Consider the following 14,628-nt stretch of genomic DNA (forward strand, 5'->3'; position numbering starts at 1 on the left):
ATGAGAACCAGTAATTGCATCTACTGCAGTAGTCTGAACTGCTGTGTTTGTGGCTTCATCATCCAGTGAATTCCCTGCAACATGTATTCCAACACGTTGATGACTCAATGTATGAATTACATGAGCCTGTGGTAGGCATTCTTTTAGATGTGCCACCATTCCCCAAAGCAATTTATGCTGAATAGCATTCTCTTCTGAGTCTCTGAATCTATTCAAGCACCAGTAGTGTGCTTATTAAAAGACTGGAAACCGTAATATGAATCGCACAGTATAAGTGTGGGGAATTCAGATTCGGTATTCTCTAGTGCCAGAATTAGAGCTTTGAGTTCAGCCAGCTGGGCAGTACAATCCCCTAGGTACTGTGTAAATGCTTTTAAAGGATTGAGTTCTCCATTCCTCATGACGCCACACACTGCTGTGCAAGCAGCGGAGTATTGCTGTTTTGTTCCAACAGCATGCTGGGCTGAACCATCAGTATAGATTATGAAGTCACACTGATCAAGAGGCAAAACATCATCGGGCACAGGGTATTCTTGTTCATATTGGATTAATTCTTGTGTTTGAAGTGTTGGGTCAAAGACAGTCTACGTCAGTAGCTGTTAAGGAGGTGGTTTACTGCAATCTAGGATGTAAGGCGTTCGCGTTTGGAACACTGGCCTTGGTGACAGCCTCCAAGGCTGGAATGGGATTAACCACACAATGCGTTTTCCCTTAGCCAACGATCTTTCCTTTATAACAGCTGTCTGAACTGCAATCAGTATTATTTCAGTGAGTGAAAAATGCATTTCAGCATTTGACTATAAATGCGATTTATATGCAATCGGTAGAGTATCACCTTCATTGAAAATGATGTATGTGTAGCCTGTGGCCCCTGTAAATATGCAGATCACCAAATTTGTTGTGTATACCGTGGGCCACATGTGTTCCTATTTCAAATAGCGATTACCTAATTGGGATTCTCTGCAAATCGCTATTAGGAAATCGCAATTTGAATGTATAAAACTTCACGAGTTTCATTTAGCGTTTTCTAATGGGTCGCAAATCGACCTACCTCATTAGTATAAATAAGGCAGACCATAATTTGCGAAGCTTTAGGAATTGCTAACATCACAGGGATGTGGGCCTGCTGGAGTCAGCCGACCGCCATGTCCATTTTTAAAAAAAAAATGAAGCCCATTCACCTAAAAGGAAAACGGGTTGCGTTTAAAAAAAAAAAGAAAAGTTTTCTTTCCATTTTTCAAGAGCAGGCAGTGGTCTGTGGACCACTACCCGCTCTTAAAAAACATTTTTACGAACATTCACTAAGTGGAAGGGGTCTTGGGGGCTTTCCATTTGCGAATGGGTTACCACTTACTTGCAGTATGTGGTAAAATGTGAATGCTTTGTGACCATATTTCTGTCCCAGAACATTCCTACATACCTCTGTGATTTGGTATTAGGAAGAGGCACCCTAAACACACCCCTTCCTAATACCAATCGGTATGTATTCGCAATTCCAATTTGAGATTTGGTAACATGTTACCGAATTGCTAATTGGAATTCATACATACCAAAATGCATTTTACGATTCTGCGTATCGGGCCGTTTGCGTCTAGTTAAAGCATGATCCATGGGGCCCTGTGTGTGTGAATGTCTGGATGCATGCATATCTGTTTGCATTGTTCTTAGAATCTGTGTATGTTCTGGTGTCCAATGTGTGCTTCAGACATCTAGGCGTATTCAGTCGTAAAACATTTTACCCATTGGGCCTAATATGGGATATATGTTCTTCCAAGGTTGAGGAAGCCCAAAAGTGATTGGAGCTTTTTTTTGTGTTTGGTGGTTGTAAGAATGCACATTTCTCTAAGGAATGTGGTGCTAAGTTTGTGCCTTCATTTGATAGCTTGTATCCCAGGAACAGGAAACTGAGATAGACAATTTTTATTTTTTGGAAGTTTCATTTGTAGCCTTGTTCAACAGATCTCATGGCTATGCGATCTACTCTGGCTAGATTTATGTTTATGTCATCCTTCTTAAGGTATATGTCATCGACATAGGAAAATGCTTCTGTGTCAATTTCTTGTAAAGATGATGTTACTCAGGCAGAGAACAGACCAGGGCTGTTCTTATATCCCTAAAGGAGGTGACAGAGTCTTTTCTGATACCCCAATGGTATGAATGGTTAAACCTGTGCTTTCAGGCTCTATGTTTTGGCAGAAAAAGATATTTGAAATGTCTAATGTTGGTTTGTATTTTTTGTGCACTATGTTTTTCATTAGTGCTGTACTGTGTGCATTTTGCTCTGCAAATGTATGTGTGTGACTGTTTAAATGTCTGTAGTCTAAGACTAAGTGGTATGAATGATCTGGTTTCGCTAGTGAAAACAAAGTATTCTTCATTGGTGAGATACAAGGTTCAATGATGCCTTGATATTCTAGCTGTGTGACGATTTCTCTAACTGGAGCTTTAGCTTCATGGTTATTTGGATATTGTGGTTGCACTTGAGGGCTGAAACTTCTAGGAATTATGTAGTAAGGTGAATCTGTGTCCCAGCCTACATGGTTGGAGTATAATGCCAGGGCTTGTGCAAGAGTCCACTCCGTGGCCTACACGCATTTTACTGCTTCAGGAATGAGGACGGAGAAAGACGGCGTTATTACATCTTCCCCTTCCCCTTGTGTGACTTGTCTAACAAGCTCAGGTGACCAATCCGATTCAGCCAAGGGAAAGTCATTTATAACTATCAAATTTCCCTCCCAAAATACTTTAATTGAACAAGGTATATCACCCTTAATTTGGATGTCCAAACCAAATAATCTGTCTATAGAGCTAACCCGCTGATCCAGTGTTTCTACTTAAACAAAATCATTAGATGCTCTCACCACCAGAAACTCTTGAAGATTCTGACGACCTATGCTGCCATTTCTATCAGTTCCCACTCCTTGTTCAGAAGAAGCATCCTCAATATGTGTGCCCTATTTAACAGAAATACCTGCCACTTTCTTCTTTTTGATTTGAGTCTATTGTTGTGTTAGTTTTTCTTCCTTTTTTATGGATCTCAGACAAGCATTGTAAGTCCTTCCTTGGTTCATTCTCCTCTGGTCGGCACTCTGATTGGCCTCCTCTGGTGAACTTTTGTGGGGTGAGTCCTGAATCGAACGAGAAGGTCGAGTATCAGTATACTGATGCCTATCAGGCTGTTTACGTGTTTCATGTTTATGCAGATTATAGCGCTTATCAGTGGACTCCGGTTGGGGAGTTGTGTTTTTTATTAATTTTTATGTTTATCCCAGCATTTTTTTTATTACCTCTGGTGCCTGTTTCAGTTTGTTATTTCTGGCCCCCAAATTATTTTGACCTATAGATGTATAGGTTTCAGCAATAGGTTTTGGTAGTTTGCACTCTTGGCCCGCTAACGGAACTTGTGCAAGCTGTTGGTGTACACAAAGCAGCTGCTGGTTCCCCTTTAATGTTACTTAAAATTATTGAGGCTAATGTGACATAGTTGTCAATAAGTTTCATCCCCAAGTTCAGGACTGGGGCCGCCTCGTATTCATTTTGAATCTGTTTTAGCATGTCAGGAAAAACAGCTATGGATGGTATACCATGCATAAAGGTATATATTGCAGTAACAAAAACTATGCCTAAAAGGGCACACTCCAAGGGAACCATCCCTAGTGGTAGGCACATTGTGAGAATTCTATGTTTATCCTGGGATCCCATATAGGGAAATAATAATTCAAGCTGGTTTGTTTTTTGTGCAATCTAGAAAGGAATTTCCTCCTGTCTGGTAGGTGCCTTGGAACCAGTGTATATGTTCCTGGAACTTAAGTGAAATTTCTAAATCTTCATAAACTCTGCATTTATGTGGTACTACAGCTTCAGTGTATGTGTGAAATATTTTTGTGTTTGCATCTGCTGCAGGAAATGTGACCCATTAATAGAATACCTCTGTTTTGTAAGCCTCCTGGGCCTCCACCATGAAAGTAACATCTCCCTCTGTGAGAGGGAGCCCTTAGGTTTGTAACATTTGACTTACTCCATGTCTGTAATTAAGTGGTATAACCACCGGTACTGCATTCACCATAGTTAATGAATGGAATTCAGAGAAGGTAATAACTATAATGGGGTGATCCATTCAAATGTTCAACCTTGAACAACCTACAGACAAAAATAAGGGGTTTTCTATTTAGCGGAGAAAGATTGATCCCTAACACCACAGACGTCTTCGTATAAGGTAACGAGGGGCTCAGGGCACACGTAAGTACTACTCAGGAAATCCATTAAATATGTACATGACATAGAACGTTGGAGACACCATGTTGCAAAATTGTTTCCGAATTAAGTAGGGCCTCACATCTGACAAACATAAACGTTAGAATATGGGGACTGAGTCTATCCATACCATCAGAGTATGTTGCCCCGATTCCTGGCTAACTCACAGTGCCCCATCCAGACCCCTAACCAGGACAGGGTACTAGATGGTATCTGCAACCTCAGAATATGACCACTCTGATTCTCAAAGGAAATCGTGGAAACTGATCTACCCTTTTGTTGGTTACTTAGACATACCCAGAGGGAAACCCAAGAAATTTACAAATTGGCTATTCAGACAATTAGTGAAGCAGTTGTATTCTTGTGAAAAACACATGAGCTGCAATTATTAGCAATACGAAATAAAGCATTTTTACCAGGATTGCAAGAATGCTGAAGATGAACAATTCAACCATCATGACAATATTGCATGATTATATGAATATATGATAATGCATATATGAATTCTCCTACCCGAATTCTACCTACACTGTCGAGAGCATTGTGGGAGTACCATCTGCCAGATCACTTGGGACAACCAACAGCCCATACCTGTGTATGATGTATCAGGCAGCCAGTCTGGTGTAGAGCAGATCTCAGTCAGCAGGCTGGGGAATGGAATCAGCAGGCTGGGTCTCAGTCATATTGTCCAGATTAATCCATGGAAGTGCTTCTCCAGCGCATAAAGCTCAGAGGTGGTTCATATATTCAAACCATTGCTGCAATCCCACTGTGTCAGAGGTGCAACGCTGATGTACTTGTTTGTCATTCCAACTCAGAGCTGTGTCCAGCCGTACAACTAAAAACAAGAGTATCGTGCTGAATGTTCCTAGCCTTGGACGGAATGTACTAGACTACGTGATAATGTGCCTATGAAGAAATGTTATGCCTGCAGAACCATTTCTAAGTATGCTATCATGTACGTGCAAAGCATGTTAAAAGTCACAGTGTAAAAAGATGTCCATTTTAAACGTTATTAGCTGATATCTGTTAAGCTGCTGCCTGCTGCACTCCATGCACTTTCACAAAACAGTATTGTGTGGATGTATTGACATGCCAACAAGTTAATGTTGACCAGCCTGTACTATGTACACTTTTTCAATCCGTCACAACATCCTCAGGCTTGCAACCACTTAGAGGAGGACTGCTTTACAGTCTATGCACAGCACGTGTATCTACAGCCACACATGCCTCGAATGGAAAAATGTTACTTACCCTGTAAGCATCTGGTCATGGCGTGTAGTGCTGTAGATTCACATGCACCCACCCTACTCCCTAGAAGCCTTTCGATGTTGCAGGCGCTTTTTCTGTATTGCTACGTGTACTTTTTCCATCCTCATTCGCCTTGCAGAAAATAATCTTACAATGGAGCTGATGCCCATGCGCATTACCAGCAATAGGTGGGGTCACCTTACTTTGTAATTCAAGAAGAATTGTTCGAAGAAAAGCAACTTGAACACATCTGGGCCCTACACTCCAGATGGCATGAGTATGCACAGCCTGTGAAACAACAGTACTACATGCCACGAAGAGGTGCTTAAAGGGTAAGTAACATTTTCTTTTTCATCTTGGGTGCAAAGTGCAACTTCATAAGAAAAAGTGTATAGTATGCTTGATGCATTTCCTACAGCTACCTGGCCTTTTTCAGAGTTATACGTAATATGATTTATGTTTTTGATATTTAGATGAAATAATTTTCAGTTTGCAACATAAGGAGCAAAAGTGTTATAACCGTTTTTCGACAGAGCATACCTCAGGACCCTCTTTCCTCAATTGATGTCTATGAAATATAGCTTCTTACTTCATGAGACCGCTTGCAATTGGAGTTAACAAATGTAATAATGTTACAGGAGTGCCTCTGAAGTAAACTGACCACCAATTATTTATCTTTTTTTCTAAAGGTGTATGCTGCATCTTTGGGCATGGTCTTTGTTTATGCTTTATGAATTTAAATTATGTATTTTTATATGCAGTCTTCTAAATCGCTTTCCATCAAAAGGGTATTAGTGTGTTGAGATTAAAACTAGGTGAAGTGCAAAACAGTTTACCTTACATAGAAGATAAGAATTGTAGCAAACAATTAAAGCTTGTTTGAGTGGTTACCAAAGGGTTAAGATGAAAGTCAAGTGGGGGTGAAGATAACATTAAAGGACGAAAGGTTTGAAGTAATTGGGACAATTGTATACAGGAGAGTTGGTAAAGAAGGCAGGTGCAAAGAGGTCAGAATTAGGAACCGAGAGGCACTTCAAAAATGTCCCCATAATTCATGCAAAGAGGCTATCTAGTAAAGATATGTCTGTAATGGGATGATTAGAGGAGGAGGAACTGGTATTAATGAAAGAGTGTGGGCAAAGGGATTGATGGGGGACATGAACTTTTACTAATGGTGTGAAGGTGTAGAGAATTAAGTTAGAAGTAGGTTAAGCAGGAAAGCTCAGTAAGGATTCGGAAAGTCTGATCCCAACGGGCAGTGAGCTCCATATTGTGGTTGTTGCTCTGTACCATTGTGAGGCTGCTTTTTTCTTGGCTTTAATTGTGGAAATATGTAGACTCCTTAGGTTTTTGGTGCCTCCATTTTGTTTTATGCCAGTGAGTGGATATGGAGGTGTGTTAATATGTAAGACCTTGTAAGTAATGCAAGCCAAGTTATATTTTATTTGGAGAGTACAATATGTTGTTCCTGCTTCTGTGTGCGACTGCCAGTTGAAGCCCTGTTGAATGTTGACACATATAGTGAGGAATTTGCTGATGAAGTGGTATCTGAGTTCTTGAGAAGAGAGACGATCCCGTCTGAAACACTCTTAGGGTGCTACAGAGAACATGTTTCTCCAAATGTAACTCATTTTTTTTTTAAATGTGTTTTTATTGCAGGCAGTATACAAGTCACTTGTAATCACATTGTACAGTTCCATAACCAGTGGTTGCGACGTGCCAGTCTCCTGGGATCTCGTTACACAGCCCCTATGCCCACATCCCGGAGGCCGGGCGGCGTGTATCATAAGAAATTAAAGGATGTAAAACAAGAGTCCATCGCAGCCCTCTAGTAGGAGGATCTTGTGTCTGCTTTTTCTTTTGTAAACAACTCTTCTAAAAGAAACCATCCCCTCTCTCCGCCAAACAACCGACGTCATATTGTAAACTTAAGGAACAATCAAAGTCCACTGGATGCGCCTTAATATAGCTTGTAATTCCCCTACTCTCCACAACCTTATGAATCTCCCAACGGGTAGTTATGCCTCACGGGAACCCCCCATCCTAGTATCAGGTGGCTCTATGTCCATATTACTTCTTCGGGGGGTCCCTTGCTGATCTTATGATACTGTATATTATGTCGTGAAGGTCCCATCTATAGTGTTCCCTAGGGGCGCTGGTGGGTTATTTACAATTCCCTAGTGCTCTTGATGTGGTCTTCCCGCCCCCCCTCCCCTCCCCTTCGTCCCACCACTTCCATAAGTTATCGCAGTCAGTCCTCTAGTGCTATGTACCAGGAGCGTTAGATGTTTCGGAGTGTGATGCATCCTGGGTGTGTTGTTGGGGTTCCCTTCCAGTTTCTTGCTCCTCTTCCTCGTCCTTTGTCTCCAGATCTCTTAGGGCCTGCACTCATACCTCCCACGCCGTCGCTGCAGCTAATGCTTTGTCATCTTGCCGCCTACGCGCCATCTGATACCTGAGGGAGCTTTCGCAGGTAGCCCATTTCAGAAATTCACTCATCCAGCGTCTATACGAGGGGCCAGCCCTAGCCTTCCAATGTCGAGTGATTTCGCGTTTGGCTAAGATAAGGCCCATGTCTATGAATTTGCTAGTGTTCTTGTGTTTGGGGGTATGAGGGAACCAGTGTAGGACACCAACAGCCATGTCAAACTGTAGTTGTCTTCCCGTCACCTCATTCAACACGTCTCCTATCGCCTCCCAATAATCTCCCAGCATGGGGCAAGTCCATAGCATGTGATCTAGTTCTACCGCCTCCCTAGTGCATCTCTGGCATGCTGCTTCATTTACTCCAAAATATTTACGAATTTTCCCCGGCGTTAAATACGCCCTATGCAATATGAAAAAGTGTACTAGTTGGAAGCGCGTGTTCCTAGTGCTCTTGCGGGCTCGACGCATTATCTGCGCCCAAGCTGTCTCCGGGATCTCTTTACCTATGTCTGCTTCCCATTTGTTTTTCAACCCAGTCAAAGGTGGCAAGTTTTCTCGGAGCATTCTGGCATAGAGGCAGGTAACCGCTTTGTATGTGCCCTCCGCCATCCTGGTATACTGGCAGGCCATAGATGTCGTGGGTTCCATTAATCCCTCCTGCCAGTGTGCCTGCACAGCTCTAGTAATCGCGGCATGCAATAAGAAATCCCCCTTTGGTAGGTCAAATCTTTCCTGGAGCGTTTGGTAAGGCAATAGTGTCCCATCCTCGTACAGGTCTCCTACAACTTGCAGTCCCGCCTCTTCCCAGACCTGCAGTTGCGACCAGTCCCCTCCATGCGGTAACGCCGTCACCATTCCGATAGGTATTTCTGGCGCGTATGGGTGACGTACTCCCGCCAGGCGTTGGGATCTGTTCCAACAGAGTCGGAGCGTTCGCTCCTCTAAATTCAGGTCCCATAGGTTCAGTTTTTGCTGTACTGTTATATAGGCCAAGACATGTCGCGGTATGCCTCCCTCTCTCTCCTGCTCTGGGCCTCTGAACACTCTCGCTACTTCCTGCGTAAAGAGCTGCAACCGTGCTGCTAGATAATAGAGTTCGAAGTTCGGGAATGCAAGTCCCCCCTCATCCTTTGGTCTAAGTAGTGTGCTCTGGGCGACCCTGCATCTCCCCGCGCCCCAAAGATATGAGGAGATTTGTGATTTTAACGCTTTGAAAATGGAACAGGGTATCCACACAGGCAGCGCGCGGAAGTAATACAAAAGTCTCTGTAGGGCTACCATTTTCAATAGGGAGATCCGGCCCATCAATGATAGAGGCAAGGTCACCCAGAAGGCCATACTGCCCTTCAGTGCCCGTATACAGCGACCCACATTACCGTCCAGCATGTCTGCCGGTGTGTGGTATATGTACACCTCGAGGTACTTCAAACAGGTAGGTTCCCAATTTATCTGCGGGTGTCCTTCTGGTCTAGGCTCCGCCTGCCGCACAGGAAACATACACGTCTTGGACCAGTTGACTTTTAGGCCTGAAAGCTCCCCAAAGCGTTGCAATAGCCTTTCTGCCCCAGTCAAGGCCTCCTCCGCCTTCTCAAGAAATAGCAATAGGTCATCCGCGTATAGGGCTATAAGGTGTCGTCCATCTCTGCCGTCTAACCCTCTATAATGTCTCCCCGTCCTGATCTCACTGGCTAAAGGTTCTATTGCGAGGTCAAATAAAAGGGGGGACAGTGAGCATCCTTGTCTAGTCCCGCGCGTTACCTGGTATTGGGGCGATATCAATCTCCCCACTCATACCCTCGCCATCACCGAGGTATATAATACTCTCGTCCACTTTATATAGTCTTCGCCCAGCCCGAAGCGTTTCAAAACATTATATAAATAATCCCACTCCAGGCTATCAAAAGCTTTCTCTATATCGACGGAGAGGATCAATGGCACTCGTGCTTCGGAATTGTCAGCTCTCATAAGACGTATAAGTCTCCGAATGTTTGAGGTGGTGTTGCGCTTAGGGATGAAGCCCGACTGGTTCTCGTGGACCAACGAGGTCATATATGGCAGCAATCGGGCCGCTAAAATACTACTGAGGATTTTATAATCCGTTGTTAACATGGATAACGGTCTATACGAAGCCGTGCCGCTACTTTCCCTCCCTGGCTTCAGCAATGGGATCACCAGCGCCTCCCTCATTGATTGGGGCAAGCAGCCCTCTTCCTTGGCTTCCTTTTATACCTCCAAAAGCCTTGGTGCTAACAGGTCTGCATATTTGCTATAATATTATTGCGAGCCATGCGTTTTATAGCTCCTCGGATCTCCGCCAGCTCTATATCCTTCCCTAGGTCATCTGCTGGATCGTGGTCTACTTGTGGCAGATCCAGCTCGTCCAAAAAGGCATCCACAGCTGGGTCTCCATTTGCTACCATACTATTATAAAGCTTCTCGTAGTACCGTGTAAAGCCCTGCAGTATTTCGGTCTGTGTGTATACCATAGTTCCCCCCATAATCCTCTAGAGCCAGGAAGGGGGAGTGTCGTCGTGTGGGGTTGGCCAACCACACTAGTAGCGTGCTCGCTTTATCCCCCTCTGCATGTATCCTCGTCGAATAGGTCTTATAGTCAAAGTTACGGAGTCGCTCTACTTCGACGGCCACTGCTTCTCGGGCTGCGCCGACTCTCTTGTATCTCAGGGTGCCCCGGCCTCACTATTTCTATTTCTCGGAGGTTCTTCTCCGCTTTATCTAAGTCTCCCAGGCGGGTCTTACGTATTCCCGCCTGCTTCCTAATACAGAGCCCTCTAATGACGACCTTGAAGGCGTCCCACTCCTGTGCCCTGGTCTTGGTGGTGCCAACATTGTCTGCAAAGTATTGCGTAATGCCCTCCTCCAGCATCGCATGAAAGAGCGGGTCGTCCAAGGCGTCAGGGCGTAATTTCCATGTGGGGATACACGGTGTCGCAGACATCCAGTCTAAGGTAACCAACAGGGGGTTGTGGTCTGATATTGTCCTGGCAAGATACTCAGCTCGTACCACAGAAGGCATCATCAGTGGGGAGCACAGCATTGCATCCAACCGGACATGCAGCTCATGTACACTAGAGAAGTAGGAGTAGAACCCATCAGCCGGTTGTCGTATACGCCAGGCGTCCATCAAATTCCAACGTGTCTGCCATTCTAGCCTGCCCTTAGCTAACCTGTGAACCTGGGAATCATTAAGCGGCGGATGAGATCTGTCCAATGAGACATCCGTCACCGAGTTAAAGTCCCCCCCAACCACTACCGGGCCCGTCAGCAAGTGTGCCAGTGTCCCCGACAGTTTCCCCAAGAAAACTAGTTGTTCCGTGTTGGGTGCATATTTGCTGCATAGTGTAATGTCGCGGCCTCGCAGTCTGCCCGCAACTGCCACAAATCTACCTTCAGGGTCAATCACCTGTCTGGTCACCTGAAACGGCACTCCAGCCCTAACCCAGATCAGTGTCCCTCTAGCGTATGCGGAGTAGGTGGTGCTAAACACTTGACCCCTCCATCTGCGCTGCAAAGCTAAGCCCTCTGTTGCTGTCAAGTGTGTCTCTTGGAGAAATGCAATCTGGACCCCTCTGCGAATGAAATAAGAGTGAACCTTGTGTCTCCACGCCATTGTATGGAGCCCCCTCACATTCCAGGTCATATATCTCAAGTTATCGATTTCAACCATTGTCCCACTCCATCTCATAGCTGGCCAAACCGGCCATTGTCTTCGTTTCAGTGGTCGGACCTTCCCAACAATTCCCCGTCCTCCTCTTCCCTCCCAACCTCCCAACCATAAGTTCTAGCATCCGTTTCGAAGGAACATCCCCAACATTTACCCCCCCCCAAGAATAGGACCCACTAGCAACCCATCAGACTCCGTCCAAACTGCCCTCATTCAACTTTAACTCCCGTCTATCCTGCAGTCGTCACTGCAGGAGCCTTAAGGGCTTATAGGGGTGGCTCTAGACCAACAGGCAGCTGCGCTAAACCGTAACCCTCACCCCTGAGACCCCCCATAAAAGGTGTGCGGCTGTCCCGCTTGCGACAGCAGTCCCTTCTGTTCCTTCCTCATCAAACTCGAATAGTCAACATAATAATAGAGTTCCAAGATCTCACGTGTCAGGCACCCAGGATTTCGTCTGCCGAGTTTGGTGTCACTTTCGGTCCCTTGGCGCCTTGCTTCTCCGATATGTCCGTCTCCGAGCCCGTGTGATTCCCCTCAGAGTCTGTGCCATGTTTCGATAAGGGCGGACTAGCGCCCGGGTGTTCAACCACTGCTTGCAGCGCTGCCTTCCGCTCTTCTACTGTTTGCGACGCTGACGGTGTCTGGGTGCCCCGCCGTTTCCTGCAGAGTCTCTGTGATTTTCGCACCTGCGTCGATCTCTGTATCTCCTCTTCCTGACGCCGTGTGCTGTCGGTTCCCGCTTTGTAGGTTTCGATCCATGACCAGGCCTCCTCTGGTGTGTGGAAGAAATGAGCCGTACCATCCAACTCGACTCGCAATTTGGCCGGGAAGAGCAGGGAGTATTGTATCCCCTCATCTCTGAGTGCTCGTTTAACAGAGAGGAAGGAGGCCCGGAGCCGCTGTGTTTCGTAGGTGTAGTCGGGGAACAGGGTCACTTTGCTATTGTCCACTTGGTAGGGTCCCGCTACGCGGGCTTTTTGTAGCAGCAAGTCTCTGTCTTTGTAGTGGAGCAGCCTTGCTATAACCGGCCTATGTGGTTGGCCTGGTTTAGGAGGCCTAGCAGGGACCCGGTGTGCCCGTTCAAGTGTGAAGAAGGGCGACAGTCCCTCCGGAGCCACTGTCGCCCTGAGCCAGGAATCCAGGTAGCCGGTCATGTCTCCCCCTTCAATTTTTTCTGAAAGGCCGACCAAGCGGATATTATTACGACTGTCACTGTTTTCGGAATCCTCAGCTCTCCTCTCCAGCGTTTGTATCCGGGCTAGGGCATTTTCCATCTTCCCTTCTAGGACTGAGTGAGCGGGGGTCAGCTCCTGCAGCGCCACCTCATTCTGCTTGACCCTATCCGTTAGCTTGGCATGATCCGCACGGAGTAGCCCCAATCCAGATGCCACCTGTGCGATGTCCTGTTGCAAGGCATCTTTTGATGCCGTTATGGCCTCCAGTATGCGGTCTTGTAGTTGCTGGAGGTCCGTGGGCCCTGATGTGGTAGGGTCTTGCGCCTCTACGGTCGCGGTGCCATCCGCTTTTCCCTTGAGTTTTCCCATGATTCGGGTCTTCCCGCGATTCTAATGAACCTCCAATGCCACCGGGGGGAGCTCAAGTCCGATTGTGTTTGGGAGGGGGCCCGCGTGCCGGGCTCACGCCTCTTCGGGCACTCCCAGGTGTCTTTCGTCCGCACGGCCCCGATCTCGGTGAACTTCAGGCCCAAGCGTGCTGTTCCCTTCAGGCGCCAGCCCAGCCAGCCTCGCGGTTGTATTTACAGCTCCCAGCTCAGGATTTCCCTGTAGTAGGGTGATGCCCCTATCCCCTCTTTCCGCAGTCGTGGTATTCCTCAGCAGTGATAGGGCAGTTCATTCATCCAGTTGCTCACTCCCCTGTCCTCACCAGTGGGTCTACTCTCTGCGCAGAGAAGCCGCCCGGGGGACAAGAGGCTCCTCAAGGTCAGCGTATCTGGGGCCTCCAGTGCTTCCAATCTCCCTCCTTCTTGACCTGGCCTCTAGTTTGCCCTTCCGGTTTTCCTGGGGCCCCTTTCTCACATTTACATTACTCCACTGGTGCTTGGCAGCGTCGCTAAACTGCACACAGCACTCGCCGATATGCCCCCTCCAGCCTAGGTCTCGGGTGTCCTTTTACCCAGTGGGGATCAACAGCGGGCCGTGCTCCAGCCCCCCCAGTTCACTAGTCGCAGTGCAAGTGGTTCATGCCGGGGCCTAGTTTGCGTGTCCTCTTGCCCCTTGCCATGGGACATCAATGTGCTCCTAGCTGGCGATCCACCCCGCCCAGTGTTAGCGGCCTCCGTGCAGTACCGGTACCCCCCACTGTCTTCTGTCCTCGAGTTAGACCACTATCCTGCCGCTGAGCGGTTCGCTGTCCCCAGGCTCCGTCTCCCGTTCGGCAATGCCGCTCCGTCTCCCTCGCTCACCACAGGGCTCAGTCCTTGGGCTCCCCGCAGGCCTCCTCTCCTCTCCTCCCGTCTCACCTCTCGTTGCTAGCCACTTTTCCGCGCTCCCGCTCTCTGTGTCGGCTCCGGGTGGGTCATTCCGCTCTCTCGCCTCTCTGCACCGCTCTCACTCCTGCACTATGCGGCGTGCGCTCTCTCCCCTGCCGAGTCTTGCCAGAGCCCTGTGTGCTCGTACAGGTCGCCGCCCTCCGGAGTCCGATCAGCTCGCGGGCGCCATTTTGCGTCCCCGCCGGCCAAAGATCTCGCCGTCTTTGTTCTCTTCGCCCAGCAGTTTACGGGGTATTTCGTTTGCGCCAGACAGCCTCGCTGCGGTCCCGGTCTCCTCCTTCGTGCCGTCGACTTTTTTCATGAAGTTCACCTTGCTGATTTCAGGATAGTAAGGGGATCAGGCGCAGAGCTCCGAGCTCACGCCGCCATCCCGTCGGCGGTCAAGCCACGCCCCCCTCCAAATGTAACTCATATTGTCATATTGTGAGTTTTCACAGGAGCCCTCCTCTCAACTAGTGTAGAGAGGGGGTTTATTTGTGGGCTGCTTTATCTTTATAAAGAT

The 14,628-nt window shown here is 47.2% G+C and overlaps 1 protein-coding gene across 1 annotated transcript in view; it reads left to right on the top strand.

The window, feature by feature from the left end:
* The window catches only part of LOC147697138 (cohesin subunit SA-2-like), a 741,253-nt gene that overhangs the window by 470,565 nt on the left and 256,060 nt on the right, over nucleotides 1–14,628 (top strand). The gene's annotated exons all lie outside the window — the stretch shown is intronic.

The sequence above is a fragment of the Lissotriton vulgaris genome, chromosome 8, assembly GCF_964263255.1.
Source record: "Lissotriton vulgaris chromosome 8, aLisVul1.2, whole genome shotgun sequence".
In the NCBI taxonomy this organism is placed as follows: domain Eukaryota; kingdom Metazoa; phylum Chordata; class Amphibia; order Caudata; family Salamandridae; genus Lissotriton; species Lissotriton vulgaris.